The sequence below is a fragment of the Ursus maritimus genome, assembly GCF_017311325.1.
Source record: "Ursus maritimus isolate PB19 chromosome X unlocalized genomic scaffold, ASM1731132v1 scaffold_X1, whole genome shotgun sequence".
Lineage (NCBI taxonomy): Eukaryota > Metazoa > Chordata > Mammalia > Carnivora > Ursidae > Ursus > Ursus maritimus.
The window spans coordinates 113,826,260-113,845,975 of NW_024423319.1; the positions used below are offsets into that span (position 1 = coordinate 113,826,260).

At 39.9% G+C, this 19,716-nt stretch overlaps 1 long non-coding RNA gene and 1 pseudogene across 1 annotated transcript in view; one reads left to right on the forward strand and one right to left on the reverse strand.

Annotated features, from left to right (window-relative positions):
- LOC103668112 overlaps window positions 1–19,716 on the forward strand; it is a 252,416-nt gene that overhangs the window by 47,700 nt on the left and 185,000 nt on the right. The gene's annotated exons all lie outside the window — the stretch shown is intronic.
- On the reverse strand, window positions 8,032–8,230 carry LOC121103516 (annotated as a pseudogene).

Here is a 19,716-nt window from a genome sequence, read left to right on the forward strand (position 1 = left end):
TCCATGTTCATCAGGGATATCTGTCTGTAGTTCTCCTTTTTGATGGGGTCTTTGTCTGGTTTTGGGATCAAGGTAATGCTAGCCTCAGAAAGAGTTTGGGAGTTTGCCTTCCTTTTCTATTTTTTTGGAACAGCTTCAGAAGAATAGGTATTAGTTCTTTAAATGTTTGGTAGAATTCCCCTGGGAAGCCATCTGGCCCTGGACTCCTGTTTGTTGGGAGATTTTTGACCATTGCTTCAATTTCGTTCCTGGTTATGGGTCTGTTCTGATTTTCTATTTCTTCCTGTTTCAGTTTTGGTAGTTTATACGTCTCTAGAAATATATCCATTTCTTCCAGATTGCCTAATTTTTTGGTATGTAGTTGCTCATAATATGTTCTTATAATTGTTTTTATTTCTTTGGTGTTGGTTATGATCTCTCCTCTTTCATTCATGATTTTATTTATTTTGGGTCCTTTCTCTCTCTCTCTTTTTTCTTATAAGTCTGGCCAGGGGTTTATCAATCTTATTAATTCTTTCAAAGTACCAGCTCCTAGTTTGATTGATCTGTTCTACTGTTCTTTTGGTTTCTATTTAATTGATTTCTGCTCTAATCTTTATTATTTCTCTTCTCCTGCTGGGTTTAGGCTTTATTTGCTGTTCTTTCTCCTGCTCTTTTAGGTGTAAGGCTAGGTTGTGTATTTGAGACCTTTCTTGTTTCTTGAAAAAGGCTTGTATTGCTATGTACTTCCCTCTTAGGATCACCTTTGCTGAGTCCCAAAGGTTTTGAACAGTTGTGTTTTCATTTTCATTTGTTTCCATTAATTTTTTTAAATTCTTTAATTTCCTGGTTGACCCATTCATTCTTTAGTAGGATGCTCTTTAGCCTCCATGTCTTTGAGTTGTTTCCAAATTCCCTCTTGTGATTGAATTCCAATTTCAAAGCATTGTGGTTTGAAAATATGCAAGGAATGATCCCAGTCATTTGGTATCAATTGAGACCTGATTTGTGACCTAGTATGTGATCTATTCTGGAGAATGTTCCATGTGCACTTGAGAAGAATGTGTATTCTGTTGCTTTAGAACGTGATGCTCTGAATATATCTGTGGAGTCCATCTGGTCCAGTGTGTCATTCAAAGCCCTTATTTCCTTGTTGATCTTCTGCTTAGATGATCTATCCATTGCAGTGAGTGGAGTGTTAGAGTCCCCACTATTGTATTGTTATCGATGTGTTTCTTTAATTTTGTTATTAATTGGTTTATATAATTGGCTGCTCCCATTTAGAGGCATGAATATTTACAATTGTTAGATCTTCTTGTTGAATAGAGCCTGTATTTATTTTTTATTATAATATTTTTTTATTATGTTAGTCACCGTACAGTACATCCCTAGTTTTTGATGTAAAGTTCCACGATTCATTACTTGCGTATAACACCCAGTGCACCATACAATACGTGCCCTCCTTAATACCCATCACCAGCCTATCCCATTCCCCCCCTCTGAAGCCCTCAGTTTGTTTCCCAGAGTCCATAGTCTCTCATGGTTCATTCCCCCTTCTGTTTACCCCCCTTTCTTCTTCCCTGTCTTCTACTGATCTTCCTACTTCTTATGTTCCATAAATGAGTGAAACCATATGATAATTGTTTTTCTCTGCTTGACTTATTTCGCTTAGCATTATCTCCTCCAGTCCCATCCATGTTGCAGCAAATGTTGAGAAATCGTTCTTTTTGATGGCTGAGTAATATTCCATTGTATATACGGACCACATCTTCTTAATCCATTCATCTGTTGAAGGGCATCTCGGCTCCTTCCATGATTTAGCTATTGTGGACAATGCTGCTATGAACATTGGGGTGCATATGGCCCTTCTCTTCACTATGTCTGTATCTTTGGGGTAAATACCCAGTAGTGCAATTGCAGGATCATAGGGTAGCTCAATTTTTAACTTTTTAAGGGAGAGCCTTTACTTATGATATAGTATCTTTCCTCATCTTTTATTACAGTCTTTGGTTTAAGATCTAATTTCTCTGATAGAAGGATTGCCACTCCAACTTTCTTTTGATGTCCATTGGCATGACAAATGGTTTTCCACCCCCTCACTTTCTATCTGGAGGTGTCTTTGGGTCTAAAATGGGTCTCTTGCAGACAGCACATCGATGGGTCTTGCTTTTTTATCCAATCTGATACCCTGTGTCTTTTGATTGGGTCATTTAGCCCATTTACATTCAGAGTAACTATTGAAAGATATGAATTTAGTGCCATTGTATTACCTGTAAAGTCACTGTTTCTATATATTGTCTCTGTTCCTTTCTGGTCTATGTTACTTTTGGGCTCTCTCTTCACCTAAAGGATCCCCTTTCATATTTCTTGGAGGGCTGATTTAGTGATCACAGATTCTTTTAGTTTCTGTTTGTCCTGGATGCTTTTTATCTCTCCTTCTATTTCGAATGACAGCCTTGCTGGATAAAGTATTCTTGGCTGCATATTTTTCTCATTTAGCACCCTGAATGTATAATGTCAGTCTTCTCTGGCCTGCCAGGTCTCTGTAGATGGGTCTGCTGCCAGTCTAATGTTTTACCCTTGTAGGTTATGAACCTCTTGTCCCAAGCTGCTTTCAGGATTTTCTCTTTGTCTCTGAGGTCTGCAAGTTTCATTATTATTTGTCAGGGTGTTGACCTATTTTATTGATTTTGTGAGGGGTTCTGTGTGCCTCCTAGAATTGAATGCCTGGTTCTTTCCCCAGTTTAGGGAAGTTCTCCACTATAATTTGCTCCAGTATACCTCCTGCCCCCCTCTCTCTGTTCTTTTCTCTTCTTCTGGGATTGCAATTATTCTAATATTGTTTCGGTTTATGGTATCACTTATCTCCTGAATTTTCCCCTTGTGGTCCAGTAGTTGTTTACCTCTCTTTGTCTCAACTTCTTTATTTTCCATCATTTTGTCTTCCATAGTACTAATTCTCTCTTCTGCCTCATTTATCCTAGCAGTTAGAGGCTCCATTTTTTATTGCATCTCATTAATAGCCTTTTTAATTTCAACTTGATTAGATTTTAGTTCTTTTACTTCTCCAGTAAAGGATTCTCTAGTGTCTGCTATGCTTTTTTCAAGCCTAGCTAGTATCTTTATAATCATTATTCTGAACTCTAGTTCTGACATCTTACTTATATCCGTATTGATTAGGTCCCTGGCAGTCAGTACTGCCTCTTGTTCTTTTTTGAGGTGACTTTTTCTGTCTTGTCATTTTGGCAGAAAGTGGTCGCTTCGTATTTGTAGAGATGCAGCTATTCTTTTCTTAGATCTCGGTGTTCAGAAGGATTTGATAGCTATCGAGCTGAATTCCTGGGACCAGACAAAACTAAGGTCTCCTTCTTCTCTGCCATCTTGGACTCCTCCACAAGCTGGACTCTTTTCTAGCCCACTGAGCTGGTTTGGAATAGATACCTCCTTTTCCATGCTGCTTCCTATCAGCACCAGGATTCCCAAGTGTCCGCCCAATATCATCTTCTGACTCAGCCTAAGTCCTTTTGGGGTTCCTCTGCCCCACGCTGACTGGCCAAGCATGGATTGTATTCAAAGGTAGAGTAATGAGGACAAGGGAAGGATTACCAGTAGACAAATCTGCAAGTATAGAAGAGATAGGTACATTTTAATTAGTGTTAAAAAAGAGTTTGCAGTTTATAAAGGCTTTTATGTATACTTAATGCACTTAACCCTCAGCGTTGGGCATTATTACCCTCATAAGGTTTCAATTTCTTTGAGGATACTGTGCCAGGAAAATGCTGTATGTCCTCAGAGAAAATGATATACACTCTCTTTAGTGAAAACCAGGTATTTGTGACCTCATTTTCTCTTCATACCTTGGTTTCTAGGAACCTCAGATTCTAATGTGATGAAAATTTATGGCTTTTATCAACCTTTATAGTTAGCATGCTTTCTCTGATTCTTTCCAGCTTCATATACTCTCTTTTCTTTCTTTTGCATTCATTTCTTTATTTTCCCATATGTACCTCCTTTCAAGACATTTGAAACAGATTATGGAAACTTATACCAAGTGGTACCAAAATAAAAAGATTGGGTTAGAGGAATGGAAATTACAGAGTAGGAATAGAAAAGGGCCCCAAAAGGAAATGTCCTAGTTTATAGACAATAAGGAGACATGGCCAGAGCTTTAGGAATCTGATCCTTAGCTGCCTGTGAAAAGATAGGAAATAAAATATGCATTAGAACATTTGTACTTTTCCTCTGAGTTATATACTTCCCATGAATCACAGGAAAGTTTTCACCACTCCCAGGTAATAAAGCAATTTGCCCATTTTTTTAAAAGTCTTTTTAAGATTTCTGAGTTTTACCTTTAAATCACTGATGCATTTGGAGTCAATTTTGCTGCACACTGTAAAGTGTAGTACCAACTTCTTTTTCCACAGGGCTACGCAATCATCTCTACATTTCTTAATAAGTCAACTTTACCCAACAGGTTTGAAATGCTTCTTCTATCATATGCTAACTCCCGTGTGTATTTCTATCCTATATTTCTCATCTATTCAGTTACATTGACATTTCTAGTTGTACACTAGTTCCATATTTTTAAATTACTGTGCCATTATAAATATGTTTTCATAGTAACACTTGTTATTCTTCATTGCTTTTGTTATTTTTCATGTGTTTGCCTAACTATTCTCATCTATTTTCTCATTTAATTTTACAATTAGCTTGCCTAGTTCTAGACAAAAAATATTGGCATTTGTTGGAATCTCATTGAATTTATGAAATGTAATATAAAATTTTTAATGGCTACTTAATGTTCTTTCATATTGGTATACCCTAATTTATCTAGCCATTCTGCTATTTTGGGACCTTTAGGTTGTGGGCATTGATTGTTTTGTCCAGTTTTATTTGCCCTCTTTCTTTCAGGTAGTTGCTCCTTTTCAGTCTAATCATGTGTTTTGGTTGAAGGCCATTAAACAAAGAATCTCATCACATCCTGATAGTTGATTCAACAGACAGATTGTTGACACAGGCCAAGCCAGTTAGACTCTTTCCCTAGGATCTCTTTGAATGGGGAAGCTCATTGTAGGGTTTAGAGATGTGACGTTTTTAGCCTGCAGTTATAAGCAAGCATGGTTTTGCTTCTTGGAGAACACAGCAAGAAAGAAAAAGGCTGACATCTATAGAGTGTCCTAGTGACATAGATCTCCTGCTTCAGGTATCTCTAACTAGAATCACACTCTTGCTGGTTATGAGAGCTAAGAATCCCGTTTTGTAAAGATAGTTCCCTGCCCTCAGTTTTACTAAGGTATAATTGACAAAATTTTATATATTTACAATGTATAATTAACGATTTACTATATGTATACATTATGAAATGATTATCATAATCAAGTTAATGAACACATCCATCACCTCGCATAGTTACCACGCAGATGTAGTCTCTGGGGCACCTGGGTAACTCAGTCGGTTAAGTGTCTGCCTTGGGCTCAGGTCATGATCTCAGGGTCCTGGGATCGAGCCCTGCATCGGGCTCCCTGCTCAGCAGGGAGTCTGCTTCTCCCCTTGCCCCTCCCCTCCCCACTTCTGTGCTCTCTCTCAAATAAATAAATAAATAAATAAATAAATAAATAAATAAAATCTTCCTTTAAAAAAGATCTATTCTCTTGAAAAGTTCAAGTATACAATCCAATATTATCAACTGTAGTCACCATGCTTATTAGACCCCCAGAACTTATTCATGTTATAACTGAAAGTTTGTACACTTTGACCAACATCTCCCTACGTCCTCCATCACCCCCAGCCCCAGCCCTTGGCACCCACCGATCTACTATCTGCTTCTCTGGGTTTGACTTTTTTTAAAAAGAAGATCCATACGTGAGTGAAATCATACATTTTTTGTTTATATATGACACATTTTCTTTATTCATTCATCTGTAGATAGACACCTAGGTTGTTTCCATATTTTGGCTATTGTGAATAATGCTGCAAAGAACATTGGAGTGTAGATATCACTTCAACATAATGATTTCATTTCCTTTGGATACATACCCAGAAGTGAGGTTGCTGGATTGTACGGTAGTTCTATTTCTTGTTTTTTGAGGAACCCTTATAGTGTTTCCATAGTAGCTGCACCAATTTACATTCCCACCAACACTGTATAAGCTTTCCCTTTTCTTTATATCCTCGCCAACATTTACTAGCTTATCTTTTTGGTAATAAATCATTCTAGCAGGTAGATAAACTATAAAACTATAAAAATAGTTTTAATTGAAGTAGTACTGAACAATATAAAAGATACTTTCACTCCTTTCCTCCTTCCATGCCTTTGTTTAGATGCGAGCATCTTATTGAGCACTGGGTATCCTCTAAATTTCAGTTATGGCCTTTCCACCGGTATCCTATTCTGTTCCTTCCTGCATCCTGCATCCAAACTGCTTTAGGACTACACCTTTGCCGTTCTTGCCTTTGAAACCTCTTCTGGGACTCCTAGGTCCTCCTATTTTCTGATTTGATAGCACTGTTATAATTCACCATTCACAAGAAGCATGTTCAGAGCCTTCACAGGCCCCCACCTTTGCTAAGTTGAAATGCTTGTTCATGTTTTCTTCTGAGCTGAAGTTTTTGTGCAAGATATGTTTGTATCCTAAGGCTAGCTCTTCGGTCATCATGGACATTTTTCATTTCATTCGATTGCTGTTTTTCACAAACACTTTTTAAAATCTCTTCATAAATTACTATATGCTGTATAAGATTCAAGACAAATGGAGGTCAGTGAAAACACACATGACCAGCTAGTTTCATACATTAGCCCAGTGATGCATCCTTTACCTGGCCTGTGGTCTTGTGATAAGTGCTCTCTAAATGTTTGCCTGAAGAAAATGACCCATTACTAGAATTACACAAAGCTTTGATTATTAAGTCAACAGAGTGTTACTTCATTTTTTTCCTGTATTTTTTCTATTTGCATTCAGTATTAACTCAAAATTTTGTTTTTTTGAGGGAAGAACACACATCTGATTCCTCCTCCATATCACTTCCAAGTGCTTACTAATTTATTTAATGGCTGAATGAATTTCTTATACACAGTTTTTCCCAAAGCACCTGGCACAGCAAATCACTCAATAAAAATTTGTTGAATGAAGTATGAATATATGAATGAATATGGAATGAAAGAGTATACAATGGATCAATGAACTAAGTGTTTTCAAAGTAGAAATGTTCTGAATATCAGAGTGTTACATCAATCTGATTTGTCAGTATAACAAAGAATTCAGATGGTCCCGACTTCTGATGGTCAACTTGTGATTTTTCAACTTTATGTTGGTGTGAAAGTGATACACAGACTATACTTGGAATTTTGAATTTGGATCTTTTCCCGGGCTGGCAATATGCGATACAATCCTCTCTTGTGATGCTGGGCAGGGCAGGGAGCTGCAGTTCCCAGCCAGCCATGTGATCATGAGGGCAAACAACAGAAACGCTGACAGTCATTCTGTCTTCAGACAACCATTCTGTTTTTCTCTTTCACCACAATATTCAATGAATTACATGAGAAAATCAATACTTGATTATAAAAGAGCCCTCGTGTTGAGATGATTTTGCCTAACTGTAGCCTAAAACAAGTGTTCTGACCACACTGAAGATAGGCTAGCCTAAGCTATGATGTTCAGTAGGTTAGGTGTAGTAAATGCCTTTTTACCTGATGATAGTTTCGCCTCATGATGGGTTTATCAGGATGTAACCCTGTCATAATTTGAAGGAGATCATCTCTCTCTCTCTCTCTCTCTTTTTAAATTACAAAGCTACTTTTAATACTTCGGGGTAAGCCCCACAGGAAAAAAAACCACTGGGAAGAGGTAACCCCCACGACCCCAGGCGTGGCCCAGGGGGAAAGAGGGTACCTGAGGGGAAGGAAGCACAGAGGGCACCTGCCGCAGACTCAGGGCAAAGGGAGTGCCATCGGGGCTGGGACCTGTGAGCAGTAGAGGAGAAGACGCAAGCGTGGTGGGACGGGCTCCAGGCACGCAGGCGAAGGGCAAGAGGGTTGGACACGAAGCCACAAAGCTACTTGGGTTCCTCCTTCTCTTTGGCCCTTTTCTGCTTCTGCCGCATGAACTCTGAGTCCGTGGGGTAGACACGATGGGGCCCTCCGCTTGCAGGCAGCAGCAGAAAGCCTGTCATCTCGGCGCCTTCCCTTCCCCCAGTCACTCCGCATTTTCATATTCTTCTGGCGGGTGAGTTCGTGCTGATTTCCGCAGGTCATGGAGACGGCAGAGGCTCCGGCCTGCCACTGTTGTGTCCCCTTGTTCTGTCCAATCCTATATTTCTCTTATTAAGCAGGATTTCTCAATCTGACGACATTTTGGGTCAGATAATTCTTTGACGTGTGGGGCTGTCGTGTGCACTGTGGGGTGCTTAGCAGCATCCCTGGCCTCTACTCACTAGATGCCAGGAGCTTCCACCACCCCATTTTGACCATCAAAAATGTCTCCAGCCATTGCCCAGTGTCTGCTGGGGAAGGGGGGTGGTGATAAAATCGCCCTTAGTTGAGAACCATGGGTCTTAAGATCCTTTGCTTTGTTTACTCCCTTCTCTCCAGCTACATGTTTAATAATGTGTAAATCATTTTTAAACGTCTTTCTGTCCCTCCAGAGACAGAGTGGACACTGGCAGATCTCAGTAGTCTAATGCGCATTTGTCGTTCCCCTCTTGGCTTGAGGAACTGCAGGACTTTCTATTTCTAACAGATATCACTTGCCTATCATCAGCATTTTCAGGCTGAATCTAGCTGTCAGGCTTTGTTATGTTGAAGCTGCTGTTGCCAACTTCAGGAAGCAAGAACAACAAAAAACGCCTTCTGACTTCCCTAGCCAGTAAGTCCTGTTTGACAGATTTAATTCACATAGATACTGAGGCATTTCATTAATAGATGATGAGCTGTCATTTCTGAACTGTTTTCTTACTCTTCGGCGAAAGAAGGGGATTTGCTTCTTAAACAATGGAACCATTCTTGATTGTGTCTCATGAAGAGAGAGGCTGATTGGGCAAGGTAGTGGGTAGACAGTTACCTATTGTATTAGTCATCACTTCCTGTGTAATAAATTACTCCCCAAACTTTGGGGCTTTAAATAACAAGCATGTATGGTCTCAGTTTCTGTGGGTCAGGAATTCAGGAGCAGCTGAGCCTGGAGTTTCTGGTTCAGGGTCTCTCCCAAGGTTGCAGTCAAGATGTCAGCTGTGGCTGCAGTCAGCTGAAGTTTTGATTGAAGCTGGGCTGGGGAATCCGTTTCACTCACATGGCTGCTGGCAGGTAGGGCTAGCAGAGTTTGGAAAACAAACGATAAATACCGCAGGATGCCCAGTTCAATTTGCATTTCTGATAAACAATAAATAATTTTGCAATAGAAGTCTGTAGTATTTGGGACATACTTTTACTGTTATTCATTGTTTATCAGAAATCCAAATTTAATTGGCACTCTTTTTTTGAATCCCATAACCTTATTGGCAGTAGGCCTTGCCATGTGGGCTTCTCCAAAGGGCTGTTACAGTGTCCTTATGGTGTAATGGCCAGCTTCTCTGAGAACAAGTGACAGAGGTAGAAACTGCATGGTATTCTCTGATATAATCTCAGAAGTCACATGTTATCATTTCTGCCAATTTCTCTTGGTCACATAGACCATTCTCATTCAATGTAGGAGGGGATTATACAAGGGTATGATCATAGGGTGCCATCTTGGAGGCTGATTCCCACATCTATAATGTGGGATTTGAGGGCTGCTGATAAGATCTCCCTCACTCTCTAAATATTACCTATTTGTGAAAGGCAGACTTCTAAGATAACCCTTAATGAGTTATACCCGTGTATAATACCTTCTCTTTGAATGTGGGCAGAGCCTGGGACTTGCTTCTAGCCAACATAATAAGACAAAGGTGATAAGATGTCACTCCCTTGATTAGGTTATATTATATGGCAAAGGTAATAGGATTTCATTATCATAATTCTTTTACAGTATATGAGTCCCTTTTAGCCTACTAGAGCAAGAGACTCTCCTTGCCTTGAAGGAGCTGCCTTGTTGAGAGACCCGCTAGAGGGTCTGTGTGTGACAAGATGGGTTGACTCTAGGAGTAGAGAGTGGCCCTCAGCTGACGTGAACAAGAAAGAGGGGATCTCAGTTCTACAGTGGCAAGGAACTAAATTCAGCTAACAGCCATGTGAGCTTGGGAGAGGACCTCGGACTCCCAAAAGGAATGCAGCTCTGGTGTCACCTTTATCATACCTTCGTGAGACCCTGAAGTAGGGGACCCAGCTAATCTGTACCCAGGGTTTTGAGGCATAGAAACTGTGAGAGAATAAGTGTATGATGTTTTAAACTGCTAAGTTTGTAGTCATTTGTTACAAAGCAATAGATAACTAGTTCACCCTTCTATCTTTCGCACTATATTGGGGCTGATATCTACCCTTGGGAGAGTATTATTAAATCTTACTCCCTTCTCATGCCCTCTATTAAAATTTGTGCACTTTCACAATGTGCCTGAAAAGATATATAAAGCCAATTTGCAAAACTTGATCCAACAAGTAATTGTAATTAAATGTGGAGAGTTGTTAAGATAGGTGAACAACAGGGGACTTGGAGTGTACAGCAGGATGAGCTAAAATAGTCTAGGAATTCAAGAAAGGGCTTCTGGAGAAAGGGATATTGAAAGTTGGAAGAGCAAGAATTATTTAGGCAAAAAAGGAGGGATGCAGAGTGTGAAGGCAGAGAACTTTTAAAATTGTCAACAACTGTGGTATGACAGGAAAAGTGCATAAATCCTAAGTGTGCAGATGGATACATTTTCACAAAGCGAACACCCATGCAACTGTTGTTCAGATCAAGAAACAGTGTGACCTGCCTCCCAGAAGCCTACCTGTGTCCTGTTCCAGAGAGGAACCTACCCTTCTCCTCTGCAAGGGTAACCCTGTCCTAATTTGTAACATCATAGTTTAATTTTGATTCTTTATACTTTATAAACTTGGACTAATATGGCACATGCTCTTCTGTACCTGGCTTTCCTCCCCAGTGTTATGTTTGTGAGAGGCATTCATGTTGTTACATTTAGCTGTAGTTACTTTTGTCTCATGGCTGCACAGTATTGCCTTTTAAGGGGATACCACGTTGATTCCTGTTCATGTGGATGAACTGGGTTATTTCCCCTTTGGGACTGTTGTATACAGTGCTGCTATGAACATCCTTGTGCATGGCTTTGGTGAACAACAACATATGTTGAACAGATATCTAGAAGTGGAATTGGGTGATAGGATGAAGACATCAGACTTTTGAAATCAAGGAGTGAGGCATCTAATGTGGTTTATAGGAAACCAAGCACTCTAGCACCAGTCTACCTTCCCAAGCTTGGTTTAGACCATTTTCTGAAATACAAGAGAGTAGTCAAAACAGATGGCAGAAAGCTAGGTCAGTTCTAGATGGCTCACTGCCCTGCAAACCATGCTCAAATTTGGACTTTATCCTGAGGAGCCACTAAAAGGTTAAAGTAAGTGAAAGATCAAAATTCATTTTTGTCAATCCTTAAGTATTTAACTCTAATTACTTGCTAAACACAATGCTAGACACTGCAATAACACCCAAAATATCAAAACACAATTCATATCTCTGGCTAAAGTTTGAAGAATGAATTGAAAGGAAGCAAGCCTGGTGCATGGAGACAAATTGACTGCTATTTCAGTAGTTGTGGACCACAGAAGTATTTGATCTTATGAGGGTTTATTGACTCTGGTATTGATGTTTTCTGAAGTGAAGGACCTTGCATCGAATCATTGTTTTTTCCTGGATCAGCCAGAGGACTTAACTGGCACTTTTCACAGAAGAAATGGGAAGGCTGGAGGAGCTGCTGGTTTGCTTTTGTTGGCTATCAGGCACTCCTGCAGTAGTCATGCACTCTGCAAATGCTACTGTAAAGAAAATAAGAAAAGCCTGAGGGCCACTGTCTTAATGGGGCTTTTGACCATAGTAACATTGCTGGCTGGGGAAAGAAGCATGATTCCAACACTTACTTACTTACTTAATTTATTTGCTAGATGGAGGGGGAGGGGCTGAGGGAGAGAATCTTCAAGCAGACTCCCCGCCGAGTGTGGAGCCCAACACAGAGCTTGATCCCATAACCCTGAGATTATAACCCGAACCGAAACCAAGAGTCAGACGCTTAACCTGCAGAGCCACCCAGGTGCCCCTGATTCCAACACTTTAGTATTAGACATGCAGACTCATGCTTGGGCCAAGAGGACATCCTTGATACCCTCTAGTAGACTTGTGTGGTCAACGCATCCTCCTCTATACACTGAGATGGTTCTGTCCAAAATGGCCCTTTCCCCGTGTCATGACCAGGCTTCCGCCATCATGCTGTCTTTATTCATCCCCACTGAGGTTTCACCGTCACATCTACTGCATGCACACATTCATAGTGCCCCCCTGTTCACTCTCTTTAGAGAAAGCTAACTCTCTAAATAGGGATGTGCTCATCCTCTCCAGCAAGGATTGTACCTGCCTGAGACCTGTTTCGTGTCTATTCCTCATGTATCCATCATCCACTTTCCACCCTCCACTGTTTCTCAGCCTTTCATAATCTTTCTCACCACTCTGTATCCATTCACTAAATCCTATGTGTTCTACCTCAGAAAACCCTCTTATGACCAGTTTTTTCTTTCCACCCCTACTGCTGACATTCTCTCTGTTTCAGGCACTCTGCATCTCTTGAATGACCCCAACTGAATGACCCCAACTGACCTTGCTCATTCTCCCTACCCTACTTCATTTTCTTCATATGACCAGAAAGTAGTGCCTTGTTGACACTGTTCTTCCAGCTGCAATTAGCATTCTTTACAGTAGCATTTGCAGAGTGCATGACTACTGCAGGAGTGCCTGATAGCCAACAAAAGCAAACCAGCAGCTCCTCCAGCCTCCCCATTTCTTCTGTGAAAAGTGCCACTTAAATCCTCTGGCTGATCCAGGAAAAAACAATGATTCGATGCAAGGTCCTTCACTTCAGAAAACATCAATACCAGAGTGAATAAACCAATTAGAGCTTCTGAGACTGTTGCCGTTCATTCTGTAAAACCTATGATCACTGATCTGGAAAGTGATGAGATGCATGGGCCCAGAATGGACCCACTTTCCTTGGTGTTGGTCAAAAGAGGCAATTGTTTCTTAGCCCTCTAAAAGTTCAGTCTTGGCCCAGATCTCACAGCTGTACTACTAATCCATTGTCTACATACCTTCCCCCAATGTGCAGCTGCTTAAGTTTTAGGACTCCCCTCAGACCTGTTCTTAATATATCACTCAGTGTTGATAATACTGCCGTCTACTTCTCCCGGCACTGTGTCCCCAACTCCTTATAATATCTCACCATTATATCCAGTCTTGAGCTGCTATCCATTCTGTTTCAAAGCTTATCTCATGGCAGCCTCTTTTCTCCACCTCTTCTGCGATGCCTTAATTCAAACCCTCATCGTCTCTGGAATCATTTGCAACTGACCTCCCTGTCACCATTCCCTCTTCAGTAATTTATTTACAATTACCCAGACTCTTTCTCAAATACTAAACTGCAGTGTTACTCTTAAAAACCTTCTAAGATTACCTCTATAAGGGTATATATTTTGTGGCTATTTAATAATATTCCATGGTATGAGAGGCTACATTTTGTTTATCCATTTATCAGTGAATGAACATTTCAGTTGTTTCTAGCTGTTGGTGATTGTGAATAGTGCTGCTATAAATATTTGTATACAAGTTTTTATTTGAATACCTGCTTTCCATTCTTTTGGGTATTTACCTAGGAGTGAAATTGCGGGGTCATATGGTAACTCTATGTTTAACTTTTTGAGGAGCTGCTGCACTGTTTTGCCAGGGGCTGCACCATTTTACATTTCCACCAGCAAAGTATGAGGGTTCAAATATCTCTACATCCTTGCCAGCACTTGCAATTTTCTGTGTTTTGATTATAGCCATCCTAGTGCATGTGAAGTGGTAACTCACTGTGGTTTTGACTTACATTTCCTTAATGACTAGTGATGTTGAGTACCTTTCATGTGTTTATGTGCCATTTGTGTATCTTTTTTGGAGAAATGTCTATTCAAGCCTTTTGCTCATTTGTCCTTAGGATTGGTTTTTTTGTTTGTTTGTTTGTTTTGTTTTGTTTTTTGTATTGTGTTCTAAAAGTTCTCTTTACATTCTGGATATGAGACTCTTATCAGATATATGATTTGCAAATATTGTCTCCCATTGTGCAAGTTGTCTTTTCACTTTTATGATAGTGTCCTTTCATGCACAAAAGTTTTTAATTTTAATGAAGTACGATAACTACTTTTTCTTTTGTTGCTTGTGCTTTTGGTGCCAGAACTAAGAATCTATTGACAAATCCAAGACTAACTTTTAAATTTCCATTTCCCACCATGAAGCTTTATCCTATGGTTTACCCAAAAATTCCTGGAAAGCCATTTCTCTTCTTTCTAGATCCAATTCAAATACCACCTTGGTGAATTCTCAAAACCCACAGGGAGTGTTACTTATTTAAATACCTCCCTGCTTCAGACAGTGATCCTACCTCTGTACTCACTGGTATGTCTATGTATCTGTGTCTTTCTTTTTCTTTTAAGATTGTGGTGCTTTGAGCCCAGGGATGAATTTTATTTTGCTCTGAAGCCTATGCTTTTAGTAAATGCTCCATGTTTGTGGAATGGATGGATGAACAAGCAGTTATGAGAAACAACACATTCTCTTATTATGTTGCTTTAAAGCCACTCCTTGTAGCCTGTCGGTTTGGGGGGGACGCAGATTTCCCACTGAAAGGGTCAGATAGATGTAAGACTGATTGAAATACATGGCATTGTCATTTGGCACTGAACACCCAGCAAGGTTCTTCTTGTCTCACCTATTCCCTATGGCCCTTTTTGGAGACCTCCCAATTCTCTGAAACTCCCTGTGACCCTCTTTACATGAGAAGGCAGGAGAGGGGAATCTCATATAAGATCTAACTTGGCTTCATATTTGTAAAGGGATATCCCACATCCTATTTTATTTGAAGCTAGGGATATGCTATTAATAAGGAGAAAAAGTCATCATGGGATTTAGGAACTCTTTCACAGGAATATATAAAAAATGAACACTATCTGGCTGCCTGAATTTTAATCTATTCTCTGATTCCAAATGTAGTTGTAATAAGATACAAGACTACCTTTACTTTGGTTTCTTTTTTTTTCCCCTTCTGTTCCTCTTCAGTATCCCATGCTTTCTCTTATTCACCCCTTTTGTCTCAGTATTGGGGCATCAGAGAGACTATGCTTTCAATGAAATACCATTTTTTGGACTTAATGGTTTTTGTAGTTCATGAGGGTAGTAGATGAGGGTTCACATCACCTTTCAGAGTAGCAAGAGCCACCTGTCTGCATTGATAGAGCTCTTCTTAGGTTGAGATGAGAAGTGGCCTTGACTTTCTACTTGGGGAGCCATGATGTCACAGAGGAGCCACACCCCTTGTGGTAATAAGCTCATAGCCCATTGGTAGATAGCATCTATGCCCGCATGAGGCCATGACAGTGTAACCTTTGCAGTGTCCCACATTAGTTCTACACAGTTAATTCCAATAATTCACAAAAGCCCTCACATTCTTAGGGAGAGACAGCCCATGCTCTAGCCACAGTAACAATCAAACCCCAAAACAAGAATTAAAGCTGTCTAGCTGTCTTATCTGAAAGCCAGCCATTCAGTGTCAGTCTCACACTTTGACAGTCACCTAATGGGAAGCCGCTGACTTTGAACATGTTTCCAAGATTGACCACTCCTGTATCTTTGACAGTGTAACCTCAAAACAAACCCATCCCCTAAATCAGCAGTTTGTTTTGCTCAGAGAGACTGGGCCTGACCAGTAAAACTCTCTCTCCCTTAAGAAATAAACTCAGGCTTTTGATTTCAGAAATTGTGTCATGGTCTTATTCTTTGTCAGTTTTCCATTACCTTTGGAAGGTCTGCATATGGCAGTATTACAAGGTTCAATCATCTATGCTATGCATAATATATCATGCTGCAGATGATGGTTATTGAGCTTAAAGGTGTATCCATGCTATGTATATGATGCTAAGTCTTGTAGTTACTGAGCATAAATAAAGGTACATTTTACATAGTCACAGGTTAAGAGAGAGATTGTGTCTAAGGTGATTGGATAAGCATTTCATTTATCCAAAATTTAAACCCTTTCTGTTCTTGTAGTTTAATTTTTTTGATTGTTGGTTAGACAATTGAGTTTTCAAATGCGTGGTCCTTGGGCCTAATTTAGCATGTGAATGTGCTCTTAAAAATACTTGAAGCAACATTTAGAGAGTCTGGAAATTTCACATTTCAGTCTAGATTTCCATATTTTCTTGAAAAACAGCGGTAAATTTGGGTATTTCAGGGCCTCCGTTGCTGCCTAGCAGTGCTCTGCACTGATGAAGGAGCTGCTCATGTTGTCTGTAAAATGGGTGTACGCTCCCTTCTTCATCACAGTCTCAGGCCTCTCTGTCCCTGCCCCAACAGGGAGAAAGATTGCCAGTGTCCCTTAATCTTTTCTCTCTTGTTCGTCTTACCATAAGGACATACTCCTCTGCACAGAATTCTCTGTCAGAGAGTGAGCATTACACTTCATGTACAGGCTCTTAAATTTGACCCCTTTGACCAATTTAAAAAAGGCAGCTTGTGTTATAGGCCCTTTTCCCTCAGTGGTGTGGCATCCTGATTTCAGATTCTTTCAAGGATATAAATTTTAAGTATTTGTACCTCCCTATTTTGGGGCTTTTGTCTTTTCTCCTCATTTCTTCTATTAATAGCATATTCTTCCTTAAAAAAAAATTTCAGCCCCTGTGTTTAGCTTCTATGGTAGATGATAAAAATGGCCACAAGTTATTCTATTTTTTCTATCCATGATCTATGAGAGTGTTCTCCCACACTGACTCTGAGCTGGCCTTGTGACTTCCTTTGGCCAATGGGGCATTAACAAATAAGACGCGAGCAAAGGCTTGGGAAATGTTTGTACACTGGGGCTTGCTCCCTTGCTGAGCTTCAGAACCGTGACCACCATCACGTGAATGAGCCCAGGTTAGCCCACTAATGCAGATGATGAGAGACACATGGCTAGGTCATCCTTATCCCCCCAGCTCATATTCATCTAATTGCTAGACACGTGAGAGAGCTCATCCTAGACCATCCAACCCCAGTCAAGCTGGTGCAAACCGGAAGAATCATTTAGCTGACCCACCGAATATTTGAGAAATGATAAATTTTTGTTGTAACAAATTTTTGTTTAAGCTGCTAAGTTTGGGGGTGGTTTATTATATAGCAAAAACTAACAGATACAACCTAAATTAAAGAACATTCTATTACCAAAAAAAGACCTGCATTTTTCAAAAAAAAAATGTCAATATCATGAAAGAAGAGAAAGACCAAAGAACTGTTCCAGATTGGAGGATAACAAAGAACCATGAAAATTAAATGTAATATGTCATATTAGATTGGATCCTGGACTGTGTGGGGGAAATGCTCTAAGAGACATTGCTGGGACAATTGAAAAAATTGTAATGTGGACTATGGAATAGATAATAGTATTGTCTTGAATTTGGTAATTATATTGTGGTTATGTAAGAAAACATCCTTTCCCTTGGGAAATATACACTGAAGTGTTCTGCGATACAGTGGCATGATTTATGTAACTTACTCAGAGAAAAATACTAATAATGATACTCTCAGAGGATAATAATAATAATAATAGGTGAGAGAGAAGGAGGAAGAAGATGAAAGAGGAAGAGGAAGAAGGTAGAAGACAGAATTATAAAGCAACTGTAGCAAATATTAAAAATTGATCAGTCTTGGGGCGCCTGGGTGGCACAGCAGTTAAGCGTCTGCCTTCGGCTCAGGGCGTGATTCCAGCGTTATGGGATCGAGCCCCACATCAGGCTCCTCTGCTATGAGCCTGTTTCTTCCTCTCCCACTCCCCCTGCTTGTGTTCCCTCTCTCGCTGGCTGTCTCTATCTCTGTCAAATAAATAAATAAGATCTTTAAAAAAAATAAATAAATAAATAAAAATTGATCAGTCTGGGCAAAGTTATATAGGGGTTCTTTATACTATTTTTGTATCTTTAAGTTTTAAAGTGTTTCCAAAAAAGGGGGCGCCTGGGTGGCTCAGTCATTAAGCATCTGCCTTCGGCTTAGGTCATGATCCCAGGGTCCTGGGATCGAGCCCCGTGTCGGGCTCCCTGCTCAGCCCCACTACCTTCTCCCTCTCCCACTCCCCCTGCTTGTGTTCCCTCTCTTACTGTCTGTCTCTTTGTCAAATAAATAAATAAAATCTTTAAAAAAAATAAAATGTTTCAAAAAAGGTAAAAAGGAAAACTCAACAATTGAGGAAATAAAAAATTAACTGATACAGCTTCCTTCACAAACTTCCTAACAACACTATATTAATACATTTGTTTTAGGCACAAGCCAAGATACTTATTTATGTAGACATCAGAACTTGGGGCTTATTATCGAAATGGGACATGGAGAATGCTGAAACCATGTGCATTTTATGCCCAGTACATGTAAACAGAAGCCTTTTAAAAATATGTGGTATAAAGGGTACTAGGTAGGAAAAAGAAAATCTGGATTTTTGTCTTGGTTCTGCCACAACTATCTTTATATTTTAAAGCAAGTTATTCAATTCTCTTGGCCTCAATTTTCTCCCTAGATTAAATGGAGAGGTAATTTGTTAAGGTTCCTATTGCTGCTAACATTTATAAAATAGTTATAAAACAAAATCACATGTGATGATCGGTGACTTCTAGTGGTGTCATCTTAGTGATTCTTTGTTATTATGTGATAACTACACATAACATATATTTATGGTTATAGTTGGGTGCCTCATTAAATATATGGATGTATAGTGAGCCCAGGCTTGAGTTATCATGTGGTTGCCCCTGTAGAAGCTAGGCTATCTGGGATGATACTAGCAGAAAAAGATTTTTACATGATCATGATGTTGGAAGCCTCCATTGGTGATCAGGGTAAGTGGTACAGATTGTGAGGACTGGGATTGGTAAGGATCAACCCCTTCCCCATATACACACATACATATACCCATAGCTCCCCAAGATGACACAGGAAAGAAGAATCACAATGACAGAAATGACAGGGTGGCATATGGAATAGAAAGACACATTATAATCTGGAAGACATGTAGTTGATTGCCCATAGGGAAGACTTGTATTTTTAGCAGCACTAAAACTTAGCCCAAATAAGAAGGCCCATGTCAGAGTGGAAAAAATGTCCTGGACCCTTTTGTTATTGTCAGGGATTTGGGGCATATAACACAAAATAGCATTTTTAAGACAAGTGGTAGTATCTCTGGCTCTTGGTATCCTCTAGTCTTATTCTGCATCCTCACCATCTCGCCTCCTTCTCTCTGGCTTACTTTCACATTTCACCCCTCCTGCTCCATTTAACTCTTTTTTTTCCCCTTCCAAAGGCTAGTGGCACTCATGAGTAATATTTAAGCATGTTGGAAGTCTCTCAGGGGAAGGATGATATTTTTAAAAACTTTTTTTATTGATGTAAGTGTACAGCTTAATGAATTCTCACCAACTGAATCTGCTCTGTAACGGGCACCTCCCTCCTTCCAAAAGAGAATGTCACCTGCCTCCCACAAGCCATTCTCACATCTATTCCCATTCAATAGCTTCTTCCAAGG